This window comes from Dermacentor andersoni, chromosome 1, assembly GCF_023375885.2.
Source record: "Dermacentor andersoni chromosome 1, qqDerAnde1_hic_scaffold, whole genome shotgun sequence".
Classification (NCBI taxonomy): domain Eukaryota; kingdom Metazoa; phylum Arthropoda; class Arachnida; order Ixodida; family Ixodidae; genus Dermacentor; species Dermacentor andersoni.
In genome coordinates, this window is record NC_092814.1 from 46,785,581 (window position 1) to 46,800,539 (window position 14,959).

The following is a 14,959-nucleotide window of genomic DNA, read 5'->3' on the forward strand; positions in this document are numbered from 1 at the left end:
TCCAGTGTTGCCAAATGTCGGCGAGCAAAATTATAGCAGGATACGACTTAAAAAAACAGCAGTTGGCAACCAAGGCACACGGACCGCGCGGGGTTGTTACTCCGCCAGCCAATCATAGAAGCAAACAAAATTGTCGTCATGCGACCATTTAAAAATGGCGTCGTACTTGATACCTCCAGAGTTCGCCGTACAGTTCGCCGTACAGTTCATTTCGCTGCTTATCTAATTTTACTCATGAAACTTCACTGCCAACTGAAGTGAAACTTGACGATAAATACGTGCAACGAAGCAAGTGTTTTGTTTCAGTTCAATAAAAAATTAGGCTTTCACTGTTCCACTGTAATAGACGAGCGAAAACGTACAAAATTACGCGCTTATAATTTTATTTTTGCGCTTCCCACCTTATTTAGGTAACAGGGAAAGTACGAAGCACGAACTATTTGCAGCCTTGCGGAGGAACAGTGGCTGGCAGTTATGAGGGCATGGGCGGGGCTTCACTGCAGACTTGAGTACACCATACTTGAGTATTCTATGCATAGAGTTGCTGTTCTACTAACTCTATGATTCTATGCTTGAGTTGTATAGCTGGATCATGGTTCCTCCATGAGCTGGATCGTGAGCGGGATGGCCACGACAGCGTGAAAGTGGCTAGAGAGGCATGGAGTTTCCTACAATAATTATTGTATGAAACTCTATGGCTAGAAGTAGCTAAAGAATCCAACAAGGAGCTAAATGTAGCGAAATATCTTTTCAAGCGCTTCTCAATGTTTAATATATAACGCATTTATTGGCAGCTTCAAGTAATGTTTTCTTGTAGGAAATCACGCAGAACATGTATGAAAGAATACTAAATGTGCTCCAGTTTTGATCCCAACAGTTAATGGCGTTTTTCGTCTGGCGATATGATTATAAGGGAGTTCTCACCACCTGGGATTCTTTATATAGCGTGCACCTAAACCCAAGTACACGAGTGTTTTCAATTTCGTCCCCACCGAATTCCGCGACCTGGTTTGAAACCGTGAGCTCGAGTTTATCAGCGCAACGCCATATGCATACCCACTATGTAGCCACTAATTAAGGCTACCGCGCCGCTTCTTTTTTTTTCCCCATTTTTGTTAAGCATATCGACTGTGCGACAAAATTCCACACAGCATGGGCCAATGGCTACCTAAAACTGTTCTCGGCGACCGAGGTCCTACCGCAATATAAGAACCCGTACCAATTACTCCGCATTTTGTTACGCGATGAAGACGGAAACATGAATAGAATGTTGCATGCTTTTTTTTTTTTTTTGTCTGTAAAAATATTTCCCGTAAATCTGAGTACAGGGCGTAGGATGGGGCAAATATATGTTTTATTTGTTTGAAGCGGCAAGCAGGAAGTCTACGTATGTTTTTTTTTTTTTTTTTTTCATCTGCGCTTCGCAAGACTTACTGATGGAAAACTATATGCACAACAATGCACATTGGAGATACATCCTGCTTGAAGGACAAGAAAAATTTTCTCCAAAGGGAACCGTGCAATAACATAGCAGAATCAAAGCCGACGCTACAGCCGCAATGCACGCTCAATGACCGAGCGAGAAGTAAAATAAAATAAAGAAGAGAAAGAAACGCATCCATTCCTAAGGCATAAATGCATGCATATGCAATTATGAACGCCGTTTGAGCCGTCTGAATGCATATACCAGCGCACGAAGTAGTACGAATCCTATTGACCCTTCCGAGAAGTATATATCCCAGGCTTGCTGCGAGATTACCCCTTTCGGAAAGCTCTGACTGCGCTACGAGAATCACTGTATATGTGTGGCTTCCGGGGATCCGTTAACGCCAGGGCGATGGCTGTCTGCTCGGCAATATCTCTGGGTTGATAGTGATAACTGCTGCTGAATTGACTGTCTTGCCCGTGTTGTCCACGAGAGCTACCGTGAAAGCGTTTCTGTGTGTGTGTCTTGCTGCATCGACAAAACAAGCTCTATGCTTTTCTTTATTAATTTTGCGGTGAAGACATAAACACTTCTACCTCAGCCGATGAGGATCTGCCACACCACATCCCACACTCAAGAGACCATAAGGACTCACTTTGAGACTACTTCAAAACAATACATATACCCCACACCATAGCGTCCACACTACTACATGAATCACTTAACCTCAAACATATGCTCTGGCCGTACGTGCGACCAAACCACCAATGCCGATTACCCTCGGGACCTGTTCGAGGCTGCCATTCGCAGTGCGGATCTGCATGGTTGAACAGCTTTGGACAGTCCAGCAAGCCCACGACGCGGCCACGCGGCCGCGAAGCTCCCGTCTTCCGGTCCCGACGTGGGATTGGCCCTCATATGGGTCACCCCATAGCCTCGCAGGACCCAATAAAGTTTTTCATCCATCCATCCATCCATCCATCCGAGAAGTATCGCTATGGGCGTCTTGCGCTGGAGGTTGAGGTATACGCCTCGTGCACCGCCTATAGAGGCGCCACTGAAAGCCACCTAGCGGACGCTTCAAACAGTACACGCGGGAGCAGTAGCAGACGACAACCCTTTGCAGCAAGGATGGCTGAAGTTCGCGGCTGCGATTTCTCCTTTGTTCGGGTGCCAGGCTGCTTCTTCTGCGGTGACAGCTGTAGGGACGATGCTGACCTCTGTGCGAGCGGGTATGAACACGATGTTACTGGTGTTTGGGACAACATGGTCCACATACGTGCAAGGTGTGTCCCGCAGACAAACGCCATGAACCTCATTTACATGACGTGGGGCTCATGTTCACTAGCCGATAAATTTTGTTCAGTGATGCGATCTCTCGATGTTTTTTTTTTATTCTACCCTTGCCGCAGTGCTGCTTCTGTACCTGAATAATAAGTACCCGTCGTTAATGCAGGCTTATATCAAACAAATCCGCACGGTGCAATCTCTGCATATGCCGCTGTGATTTTTCTGCCGATGAATACATGTGACATCGCCGAATAAGTGCAGTCGAAGTCGCCCCAAGAAGAGTAATTGCCAATTTATTGATGGAAACGCGTACACTAGCCAACGAAGTCACCAAACACACGGGTTAATAAATGCGCGTGTTAGCGCTGTACCGCCGATGCAATTCTGCTGCATACGCCGATGAACTACCGTTCCCGCTGCAGTTTGTGCAATTTTAAATTCCCCAAGGGAGCTGCTTGGAAACGTACAAAGCTAAATACTGACTAACTTTTCAGTACTTTTTTATATTGCTAGAGAGAGGTGCCACATGATATATTTAAAGGCAGAGCAGCGCCAGTCAAAGTAGATGAGCGCTGGCGGCAAGGCCCGGTTTAGTCGTCTGCAGCGTAAGTATAAGAAAGAATTCAGTTGAGTACAAAACTCACATGCAAGAAGGGACTAAGTTGTGAAACAAACAAATCACTCGGCGTGTTAAGTTTGCTCAGGCAGCATCGAGGTGTGATGACTTCCCAAATGGGACGCGAACTTTTCAGCGAGAAATGGAACAAAAATACCATATGCAGCAGCTATTAGCTATTCTCGCCCTGAACTGCCTATTTTCTAAAGACATTTCCAAAAACGCAAACAATATCTAAGATGCCCTCGGGCGAAAAGAACAAAGCTGTTAAAGAAGCACTTCCTTGGTATCATTCCGATAAGACACAGCGTGATTTATACCCTTTACAAACAAGGCAGGGTGAAAACTTCGCAGCTCAAAAGAATCTACAAGAGTTATGCATGGAGCAACTAGCAACAGTTAAACATGTGCAAAGCCGCGCATAAAATAGATGTAAAAGCATGAAGTGCGCGACAGCTGGCGCGAGGATTTACCGCGCCACATGAAACCAACAATTTCAGTTCTTGCAAACTTCAGTAGCTTTAACATACAACGCAATGCGCTCGTGCAGTCGTGCTGCCTAGCTACTGCAACGCGGTAAAGAAGCGGAAAACAATATAAGCGGCAAACAGCATTCCGAACTTTAGCGAAATGCCTTTAAACCTTATGCTGCACTGCAGACGAACTTCGTTGCTCACGCGCCTAACTATGATCGAGTGGAAAAAAAACACCGACGAGACAAAGAAAAGGATGAGAACAAGAAATTTCCCTTCGAAGCGACGATCCATTTTTGCTACCGTTGCTCCCGCTGATGAGGCTTTGCCGGGAATGATTAGAACCGTATCGCCGGCATGTTTTCACCAGTATTTGATCCCCCCACCCTCCAACAATTCTTCGACATTCCCTGAAGCTTTGGCCACCCCACACGCAGTGGCGTAGCAACAGGGGGGGCCGGGGGGCCGTGGGCCCCGGGTGCAAGGGGCCAGTGGGGTGGGGGGGGGGGGGGGTGTCATACGCCTGAAGACAATTAACCCTCTTTCCGCCGGCTTGACTGGGCGCAAATGGCAAAGAATGCTCCAATATCCAGTAGCCCGAGCTCATGTACCCGATGCTTTGCGCCGCAGAATTGTCGGCTGCAGCTCTATCCAACACCCCACGAAACAATTGCACAAATGTTCGGGCTAAAAAATTTAATTCGCAAAATGGTCACTAAGCTATTCGCTTTAGCGGAACGTTTCATGTGGGGTGCGCTCGTGCTGTGCGTTCATGCTGGGAGCAGGAGTCGCTAAACATACAGTGAGGCGTTGTAAGGCGTTGGGGCTCTTGGGTACCTCTTCCGTTCAGAACGCGCAGCGAAGACGAACAAAGACAGCAGCAAGAGGGCGTTCAACCGGCGCGCCCGGCGCGCGCGTTTACGGCGAAGCGTTCGTTGAGAGCGACGTTGCATAAGAGGGGCCGTCAAAAGTCGCGAATGCGTGCGCGAATGGGATTCTCTGGATCGTCTTCAGACTCGGTTCGGCCGAAGAGTTTGGCGGCGTATGACTCGACAGGCTGTAGTCGCGGGCCCGCCGCGATGTCCGGCTCGCTTTTACTTCCCCTATCCCGCTCGCTCCGAGAAGCCGCTGCGAAACCTGCCGCTATGTTTCACGCTTTCCTTCTTACCCTCGAAAGTTTCAGAAAACTGTTGTTGTTGTGTGACTTTATGTCACAGGTACAGTGTCTGTTTCAGCTGCACAGAATTTTATAAAAAGAAAGGTGAATTTTGTAAGGATATTTCCCGATCGAGATTCTATGAAGTTATGTCTTTTTGTGATTACTAGGAACTCGGTAGCGCGAAAAATATGGCAGATAAGTAATAACCATATCCTTAATAATTCCGTAATTTGCACTTATAGAGGAAGCACTTCAATTCGAGAATTGAGAACTCAAAGTCATATTATTAACTCAACAAAAACTTCTTAAACAAAACCGTTTTGGGTGCTACAACCTACAGTACTTTGGCACTGCGGGCGGCGCCAAGTATGGCAGTAGCGAAAGAAATATGAAATAGAGGACCAGTGACGTACGTTGATCCCTCAACCATCTCCATTGCGAGTGCAGACCAACAGGTTTCGCTGGCACGGGCTTCATCGCGGTCTTCTTTTCTTTTTGTGGTGACGCCAAGAATCGACGCGAAGCGTTGCTCTATTCTGTTCCCAATCTTTTGGTGGTACCGCAGCTCGGATAATCACGTTTGTCCGTATAGCAGCAAATAAAAAAAGGCTTTATTGATCAGAATGAAGAGAACTATAGTAATTGTCATAGCATTGGCGCCCGCGCAGCAGGGAGGCAATTGGCGTTTTCCGTTTTTCTAATATGGTGGGGAGATCAGCGTCACTGAGACACAATTTAATTTTCGTTTTCGTTCAGGGCTGCCCACAGCCAAAATACTGCGGGCCATAGTACCTACGACGATTTTTTTGAAGTTGTTGTTGGGCAAGATATGAATGTCGGCCTTCAATTTTGCAAGTGCAATGTTCCCGTTAAAATTGGTAATTAAAACTTTGCAAAAATTTTTTTTTTCTTGTGACGTGAGCCGTATTTGCCACGATGCCGCATTTGTATTGGTTGTCAAGCCTTACAGTCTGACAGAAGATGTGCACGTGCGCTTACCACAAGTTATGAGTGCAGCACCCTGTGTTATTTGGCGCAGAAAAAAACAGCGTGTATTGGCACGGAGGAAGGAAACTAAGGAGAGGCCCTACCCCCTCCGCGCGCTAGGAGAAAAGTGTGGCGGAAATGACGTAGTAGGTTCTCATTTTTTTGCTGCTTTTTTTATTTTTTTCTGTTGTATGGCCACGCCTTTTGGGCCACAATGGCGGCGTTGTTATGGTTTTGAGCGCTCACACGTGTTGCTCTGGTAGGTTTCGGGCCGTGGCAAAGGCGCTGAGTGGGCGGGTTTGCGTCAGTCACCGTGTCTTGTTGCGCTGTGTTACCTGCACCGTGCTCTGCCAGATGTTGCGCGAGCACGCGCGCTCCGCGCGCGACACCACGCGCAGCGCGGCGTGGTTTCGCGAAAGATGTAAACAAGAGAGGAGGGTGGCCCAAAAGGCGGAGCATCGCCATGAGCAACACCAAATTCCGGCTTCACTTTTGCGTCAGAAAGAGTGACGTCAGGGCCTCTCCTTAGTTTCCTTCCTCCGTGTGTATTGGCCTCGAGCTCTACCACTGTAAAGCTGGCGCCACCGTCGGTGTGACGTGCTATTAGGGATCACGTGGACATAGCGGCCGCGTCGGCTGCTTCGGGAGCGCCGAAGCGAGCTGGAAACGAGAGTTTAAGTTCCCTCGTACGCTGCGGTCTTCATTTAGTGGCGAGATTTTCCCGCTTTGAGTGTCTCCTTTACAACGATTGAAAGCATTACAATAGGTAGTGGCTGCCTTTGAAGGCGCGCAACATGGTAGGCCGCAGTGCCGCAGTGCCGGACGTACGCAACGGAGCCCGGTGTCATCCTTATTCATACGTAGCCGCAGGAAAAGAAGCCGCGTGAAGCTTGGCTCACGAAACATAAAACCGGCAAACAGTCATCGACTGATACTCGGGTATGCAGCAAGCGCAGACGCGAGGAATATTTATGCCACGGCGCCGGGTCTGCGATGTTCGAAAAACGCGCCCTGAGACGCTCGCCCGAGTCCGCTGCCCGACTAATGTCATGACGGTTTGGTTTATGAACTTTTCGATGCTATAGATACTGGCAAGTTCACTGGAGTGGAAAGAGAGCTGTAAGAAGCACATTAAAAAGAAAGCATGGCATATGGTCATGTTTGTGTTATGAAATAATGCACTGGATTACAAAAAAAGAAGCAGCGCGAAATCGTACACTGAGAACACCGATAAACATATAGTCCGACGCAACTCGAGAAATAATATTGAAACGTCCAAGAATTTAGAAAAGAAAGATTCAATCGTCGCGATGGCACATCACAGTCGCCGTAGATATAGGCGTCGAAGTCTCTACAACGAAATTATTTTTGAACAGCTCTGATAGCGCACACGCAACAATGGTTGCTTGTATACTGTCAAATGCTCATATTCTGCGGCCTAAAGCTCATGGCACGGTGCGAAAACGCGCACGCGGCGAAAGCGAAACAGTGCGCGGACAAGCATGCAGACGCGCTGTCGGTCGCTGCGAAGCTGTGCGATCGCTGCATTGAGGCTTCATTCTATTACGCTCGATTTAGTTATATCAACACTATAAGAACATATTTCACATAGTTTGCTCTCAGCGTTTGCCTACCTTTCACGCAAGAAGCCGGTTCGGGAGACTCCATATTGCTGCAATTGCGCACAGTGGCGTTCACTTTACGTATTCGGTAAAGAGATAGCGTCTGTAAACGATTCTGTGCTTTCAGTTTGCCCAATATTTTTATTTAGACAGTAAAAACTTTCTCTCGTTTCGAAAGTACTCACAGAAATGTCCGGGAGAGCTCCCGCGTGGTGTTTTCACTGAGCACTGACAGCAAAACCTATGAGGAGCGCGCCGCGTGATCCCTCAAACTACGCCAGCGAAGCGCTTCCGATAGATGGCGACTCCGTAACTCCTCGCCGCCAATACCTGCTGCATTCGCGATCTCTGGGAAAGAAAGCGAAGGAGAAGGGGAGCCGGGGGACGTGCGAGGTATGCAAGGCGGCTGTACTGGTGCTGAAACCCGTAAATTGTCGATATCCTCGCCTTCCTCGACTACAGCCGGGGGGGGGGGGGGGGGCGACAGAAGACCTATGGGCCCCGGGTGCCAGACAACCTAGCTACGCCACTGCCCACACGTGCAAATGGTGTTGCCTATCTTGCTTTGAAAACGTGAATAAGACAGAGAAGCACGATCAACGACACAACAAACTACGGCGCGCGCCAGGCTCCTCTCCCGCGTGTTTTGCGCAAGGCCGCCACCAGTGGCGCGTCCGTCGGCGTGCACGGCGCCTATAGTAGCGGCGCCTGGTGGCGGCGCGGGAAACGACATCTGGGTCGTACCAGCTTGGGTCGTATTGAGCCCTGGCTGTGGCGAAGCACGTTTCTAGGCCGAGTTTTGCGTCGATTCGCACTTTTTTCTGCCCTGTTGCGAGTGCGAAAAGGCTCGTCACTTCTCACAGACCACGTCGACCACGCTGCGAGCTGGTCGCAGCCTATAGTTTAACAAAAACGGACTCTCCGTGTGCCGTGGGACGTAATGCTGGAAGCAGAAGGAATCGGCGACGCCGATCCGGAGGGACCTAGCTCAACATCGAAAAAGCGTCACCGTCGATACTGCTGCGTCGTGGGCTCCCATGAACAAGAAGGCCTGAATCCCAACATCCGATTCTATCGTTTCCCTTCAAGGCCTCACGGAGCGGAGCGTCGGGCGCGCTGGATAATTAACTGCAGTTCGTCGCGCTGGGTAAGCGAAACTTTGCGCCATGCTGACTGCTTCACCTGTCTTGAAGCTTGCTTGATTATAGATCTGCGTTCTAAAATTCGGTCTTTTGCCCCTACAGTCCCGACGGCAGACCGACATAGCAGCAGGCATGGCTGGTGATTCACGATTCGAAACCCGGCCACAGCGACAATTAACAATTCGACCGGTGCGAAGTGGTGAAGTGCCCAGGTGTGTGCAAATGACCACAAATGGCCGGGCTGATTCGGTGACAATTCACTACCCCACTACGAGTAGCACAGGTTAGAGAGTTAAATGTGCTCATACTTGACCTCAAGCCAGCATGTTGAGGCAGCGCAGCAAGATAGTATTGATTACAGCAGATCGATGTTCTAGCGTTGTCATTAAAAGCTACATCAAGCGAGCAGCGCACGAGCTCGCGCTGCAGCGCGATTCGCACGTACATGTACGTGCGAGCTCACATGCATTGCATCAGTTATTACCAGTTACTAAAAGGGACAGATGGCCGCTACTACAACGCAGGCATAACTACTTGTTTAGCGGCATGCAGTCAACAAAGATTGCAGGAGACCCGCCGTTTCGCGGCATGTCGAAAGACCGCTGCCGTCGCGGCGCGTACGATCGTGCGCTCGAGCAGTTCGTACATCGCGGCATGCTGAAAGACCGCTGCCGTCGCGGCGCGTACCGTCGTGTGCTCGAGCAGTTCCGTACACATGATGTCTGCTTATCGCTGCTGTGGATACATTTATAGCAAGCATTTCCTCGCGTTTGTGCGCCTGAATCTAGCAGCGTGCAAACCTTACCTGAAGTTCCACTTCGTACGCGACTCGCTTCACTTGCGATCGACACCGCGCTAAAACTTCGCCGCTTAATTCTTGAACGGCATACACGTATTCGGCACTGCATCATTTCTTGCCTTTACGCAGCGTGCCACCCCTGAAAAAATCTTCGGCGCCCGATATTCGCTGCAGGCCGTGATAAAACACAACCGAAAGTGGCGGGTCCATATTGTAAACGTGCTTTCCGAAGCAGACGACCGAGCTTGGTACGACCCATTTTAGGACAGAGGGCGCTTTTTAGCACCTTTTTCGCAGCGCCCCCTGGGCAATGCAAGAGCCCCATAGAATGTATTGCCAGCAGTTTCCAACGGTCTGGTCTTGATGCGGCCCAATCCGCTTCGATAGCAGCGCCACCACAGTATTTTTCGTTGTCACGCGCCTCAGCGCAAAGCATGCGCCGCCCCTGCTGCTCGTTCCGCTCAACCGTTTTTTTTTTTTTTTAACACTTTGGTTACATCTCTGGACACATCTTGCACGAATGCCCTGAGCTCAAACCTAGAGCCGAATGGCAGCTATCCAACCGAGAGCAGTGGGAGGCTGCGGTGACCAGCTCGGAACCCGCGGTTCAACTGCGTGCTGTGACTTTAGAAGTCGCCGTAAGACACGGTCTGACGGCTACCTCACGAAGCCATGATGACTTCCCACATGTAATATCATAAATCATTTTCTTTTGACGAATTAACGTTTTTACCACCACCATAGTAAGACCAGAGTGTACTCTGGTCCTACTATGGCTATGGCCCCAAATGTGGGCCGCGCTCGGCAGCTGACCATGCGCCGGGTTCGGCCAGGTCGGAAAGTGACCTCGGGCCAACGTTGTGCCAAGCACTTTTATCTGCTTTTGTGCCCTTGGGACCCGCGATACAACGCAACTTCGAAGAACATTTTATTGATATCACCACGTGTGAAATACGATAGAGGGACAGGCGGACCTTACAGACGCTATTGGTGTCGAAGATTTAAAACGCAGCAACAGGCCCCGCACACTCTCAAGTTCAACAAATGGCCACAGAGGGCGAAAAAATCGACCGCGCGCTGCTGCTAACAAAACCACCATAGTAATATCACTTCGGGATGCTTACGTTAGTTTGAACATTTTCCGCTGGAGGCGCCGTAATAAGAGCAATTTTTTTTCTGCAAACTTTCTCCTACAATTACCGAAGCACGTTTATTACATGAAAAAGAGGGCGAAATTATCATTGCTAATTTGATATTGTATTCTTTGTAAGTAAGTTCATTGTTTCTTTGTCATTATAAACGCAAATAGCGTTCAGCATCATCGATCTTTCACGTGACCTCTGGCCTGGATTTAAAATTTTTACCGGTATTTTCGAGTGCATGGCGGCACGGATTCATTCGTTCGTGCGCTCAGGTTGGTTGCTTCGTTTTCGCTAAAACTAGTTTATTGCGCTTCGATGTCACGCGTTATTTAACCTGGGGTGAAGTGACGTGTTTGCAAGCGGACATGTAAGCCCGAAAGTTGGGTATCGGTCGTGAGCCATTCGGAACACGTCTGCATCGAAACGGGAGCTGGATTCTGGTGCGGCTGACAACGGCAATAACGGTGAGTCGTTTAACACCGCTGCTTGAATCGTTATATAATATTCGTCTCATTAACTTACAGGCGGAGACAAGTTAACGAACTAGATCCTGCACAGCATATGGCAGTCGGGATCCTCCGTTGCTGTTTCTAAATAAACCGTTACTTGCGAGGCTGTCGTTATACACACACAATCGGGAAAGAAAGAGCGATATCGGAACGCGCGCCTCATTTTTCATCTTATTGTAGCCGTGGCCATAGGTGACTGGGTAGCCTTAACAATATACATATAAAACTTATTTTCGAGTCCGCCGGCAATTTTTCTCGTCCACAAAATCGAATAATCCTTTGGTAAAATGATGTGAAAGTACAGAATTTAATGTATTAAACAGTTGCAGGCGTGATAATTCACTCATATTTCGTACTTGTTGGTTCCAAATGTTCTTGCTGTTCAGTTTGGTCTACCGTAGGGCATTTATTTTTGCAGTAGTGCAGCAGTGCATCACGTTCGTGCAGAAAAATAATGCATCAGTTCTAATAGCTTCATGACTTTCATGTATTTGCTTGTGGAACCAGCAGTGTGATCTCTTCCAGTGTATAAATGAACGCACAAATGTTCTCATTTGTGATATTAATAATACTTAAACTGTTTACATGCATTGTATAGTTAGGCAGGCATAAATTTATGGACAATAGCAATATTTATTTAACGTGCTGTTTAAGCGCCCTAGAAGAGACAGGGTATATTTGCATGTGTTCTGTAGTCGCAAACCATTACAATATATATGTCACACCTTTTTGCATTTCATATTGCAAAATTGTGCTTTTTTCAATTTCTGATTCAGTCAAAATTTCTGTTCCAGACATGCAGTAATGAGGATGGCACCAGCATAAAGCAACACACTCCACACTCTAAACAGAAGCAGCTGCCTACTACAACAAGGCCATTGTGTGGACATTGGCTGCTACTACAAGGTAAACAACATGTGGTTCAGAAATAAGTATGCCTGATATATGCTGCATTGTCTTGCTAGTCTTGAAATACAAGTCATTTGTTTGCAGCAGAAATGAATGTTTGCTCATGTTTATGGTTCAGTTTAATTGGTTCGAACATAAAAGAAAACACACATGAGTTTGGCTAATCTGTGCTGTATCTCATGTGTCACCGTTCTGCCCCAACAGAGTCCATGCCAAGCATACCTTGGTCATCACAGGAGCTCCTATCCACACCAACAGAAAGGGGCTGGAGCTGAATTTGCAAGGCTTTTACACCACGAACAAAGAAGCGCATGCAGAAGAATTTACATGAGATATCAAGTCTGCAGAGCACTGTGTCAAGACTGAAAAGAGCTTCAGCCACCATTCCACCAGCGCGGACAAATTGGCTGAGTCATCCAGGTAACTCAAAAAGGACTTTATGGAAATTCTTCGTCTTCAGATGCGCCTGCAACTTCTGATCAAGCACGGATGATGCTGGCCAAAAGAGTTCCATTAGTTTGCCCTTAATCAGCTTCCTGGCCATGTCAATTCCATTTGTGCCAAGTGTAATTTTTTTTCTATAAATGCAAGCTTTTTCATTGCCCATTCTCGTTAGAGATCATTCATCCTCATCCAAACATAAAGGTGAACCGATTCTTCGCTGATACTTAATACCAGTCACTGTCTAGTAGCATAACATATCTGTAGCAGTACCTTTTAGTGCATGTTGTCATGCACAATTCCTCTCCTGAAATAGCTGATGCAACATCGACATGTTTCTTGCATTAACCTACGCACTGTTTGCTATGCACCATTTTACTTTTCTTCATGTTTTTGGCCTTCAATGCTTGCAGAGCAGGGTGGCTTCTCTCTTGAATGCAAGCTTTCTCATTTTCCATATTCCTAGTCTTGTTGATGGTTGCTCTTCTTCCTCGATAGCCTGGGTCTTTGCGCAAGCTGCACTGAATGATGGATTGCAGAATCTAGTTTTGCTGCCCCACTTGGTTGTGGTCGCTGTGTTACATTTCTCGGATGTGGGGGCCTGCTCAGTTACATTGGTAAGCAGTCTCTCGAGGTAAGCATTTGCTCCTGCAGTCCGCACAGCGACATAGACTCCCAGTGTACACACACCATAACTGGTGCTCCCCGTTCATTTTTTCCTGCTGCAGCCATGGGCAAATTGTGCTTGTGGCCTACCTTGGCCATGATTTGCTCAAAACTGAGACCAGCATATGTGCTTACATGGTTCAAAGTGTATGAAGTTGATAGCCGTACGGAGGGAAATGCCTGCAAAAATGGCTGCCAAAGGTGATGCCCACGAAAGCGACTTGTCCATATTGAGACAAAGTGGGACGCCAAATGTGAGCCACACATTAGTGGCCCTCGACAGAAAAGAAACATGCAGGTTGGAAAGGAGTTAACGCTAAAATGCTGGATAGTCCATTTCGCTGTGTTGGTTGTGGCAGCAGATGCCTGCATCACCTGATTTCTTCGCAATGGAAGTTGCTCATCTTCAACGGCTACTGTCGTTTCAAACAGGTGCGACGCTCTGTCCAATCTGTTTGTACTGCTGTTTGTCGCTCGTTACCAGACCACCACATGTGACGAAGGCAAGCATTATGCCTGTAAGTAGGCGGCTGAATGAATCCTAAGAGACCCGTGTATGTGAATGCTCACTGTTGCCATATGGTTTGTAGCCAATGTATAATGTATTCTCTGAACACTATGTTGTGAATGATTGCCGTTTATTTTTGCTGTTATCTCACTTGGTTACGGTCGCCGTATTATGCTTATTGGATGTGGGGGCCTGGTCAGTTGCATTGGAAAACAGTCTCTCGAGGTAAGCATTTGCTCCTGCAGTCCGCACAGCGACATAGACTCCCAATTTACACACCATGATTTGTGCTCCCCGTTCAGCCTTTCCTGCTGCAGCCATGTGCAAATTGTGCCTGTGGCCTTTCTCAGTCGCAATTAAGCACGAACGGAGGCAAGCATACGTGCTTACATGGTCCAACGTGTTTGAAGTTCATAGCCACATGGGTGGAAAGGCCCGCATAAATGGCTGCCGAAGGTGATGCCCACGAAAGCGACTTGTCCATATTGAGACAAAGTGGGACGCCAAATGTGAGCCACACATTAGTGGCCCTCGACAGAAAAGAAACATGCAGGTTGGAAAGGAGTTAACGCTAAAATGCCGGATAGTCCATTTCGCTGTGTTGGTTGTGGCAGCAGATGCCTGCATCACCCGATTTCTTCGCAATGGAAGTTGCTCATCTTCAACGGCAACTGTTGGTTCAAACAGGTGCGACGCTCTGTCAAATCTGTTTGTACTGCTGTTTGTCGCTCGTTACCAGACCACCACATGCGACGAAGGCAAGCATTATGCCTGTAAGTAGGCGGCTGAATGTATCCTAAGAGACCCGTGTATGTGAATGCTCACTGTTGCCATATGGTTTGTAGCCAATGTATAACGTATTCTCTGAACACTATGTGGTGAATGATTGCCGTTTATTTTTGCTGTTATCTCACTTGGTTACGGTCGCCGTGTTATGCTTATCGGATGTGGCGGCCTGGTCAGTTGCACTGGAAAGCAGTTTCTCGAAGTAAGCATTTGCTCCTGCAATCTGCACAGCGACATATTTAGACTCCCAATTTACACACCGTGATTCGTGCTCCCCGTTCACGTTCAGCCTTTCCTGCTGCAGCCATGGGCAAATTGTGCCTGTTGCCTTTCTCGGCCGCGATTAAGCACGAACGGAGAGCGGCATACGTGCTTACATGGTCCGACGTGTGTGAAGTTGGGTGCAAAGGCCCGCAAAAGTGGCTGATGAAGGTGATGCCCACGAAAGCGACTTGTCCATATTGAGACAATGTGGGACACCAAG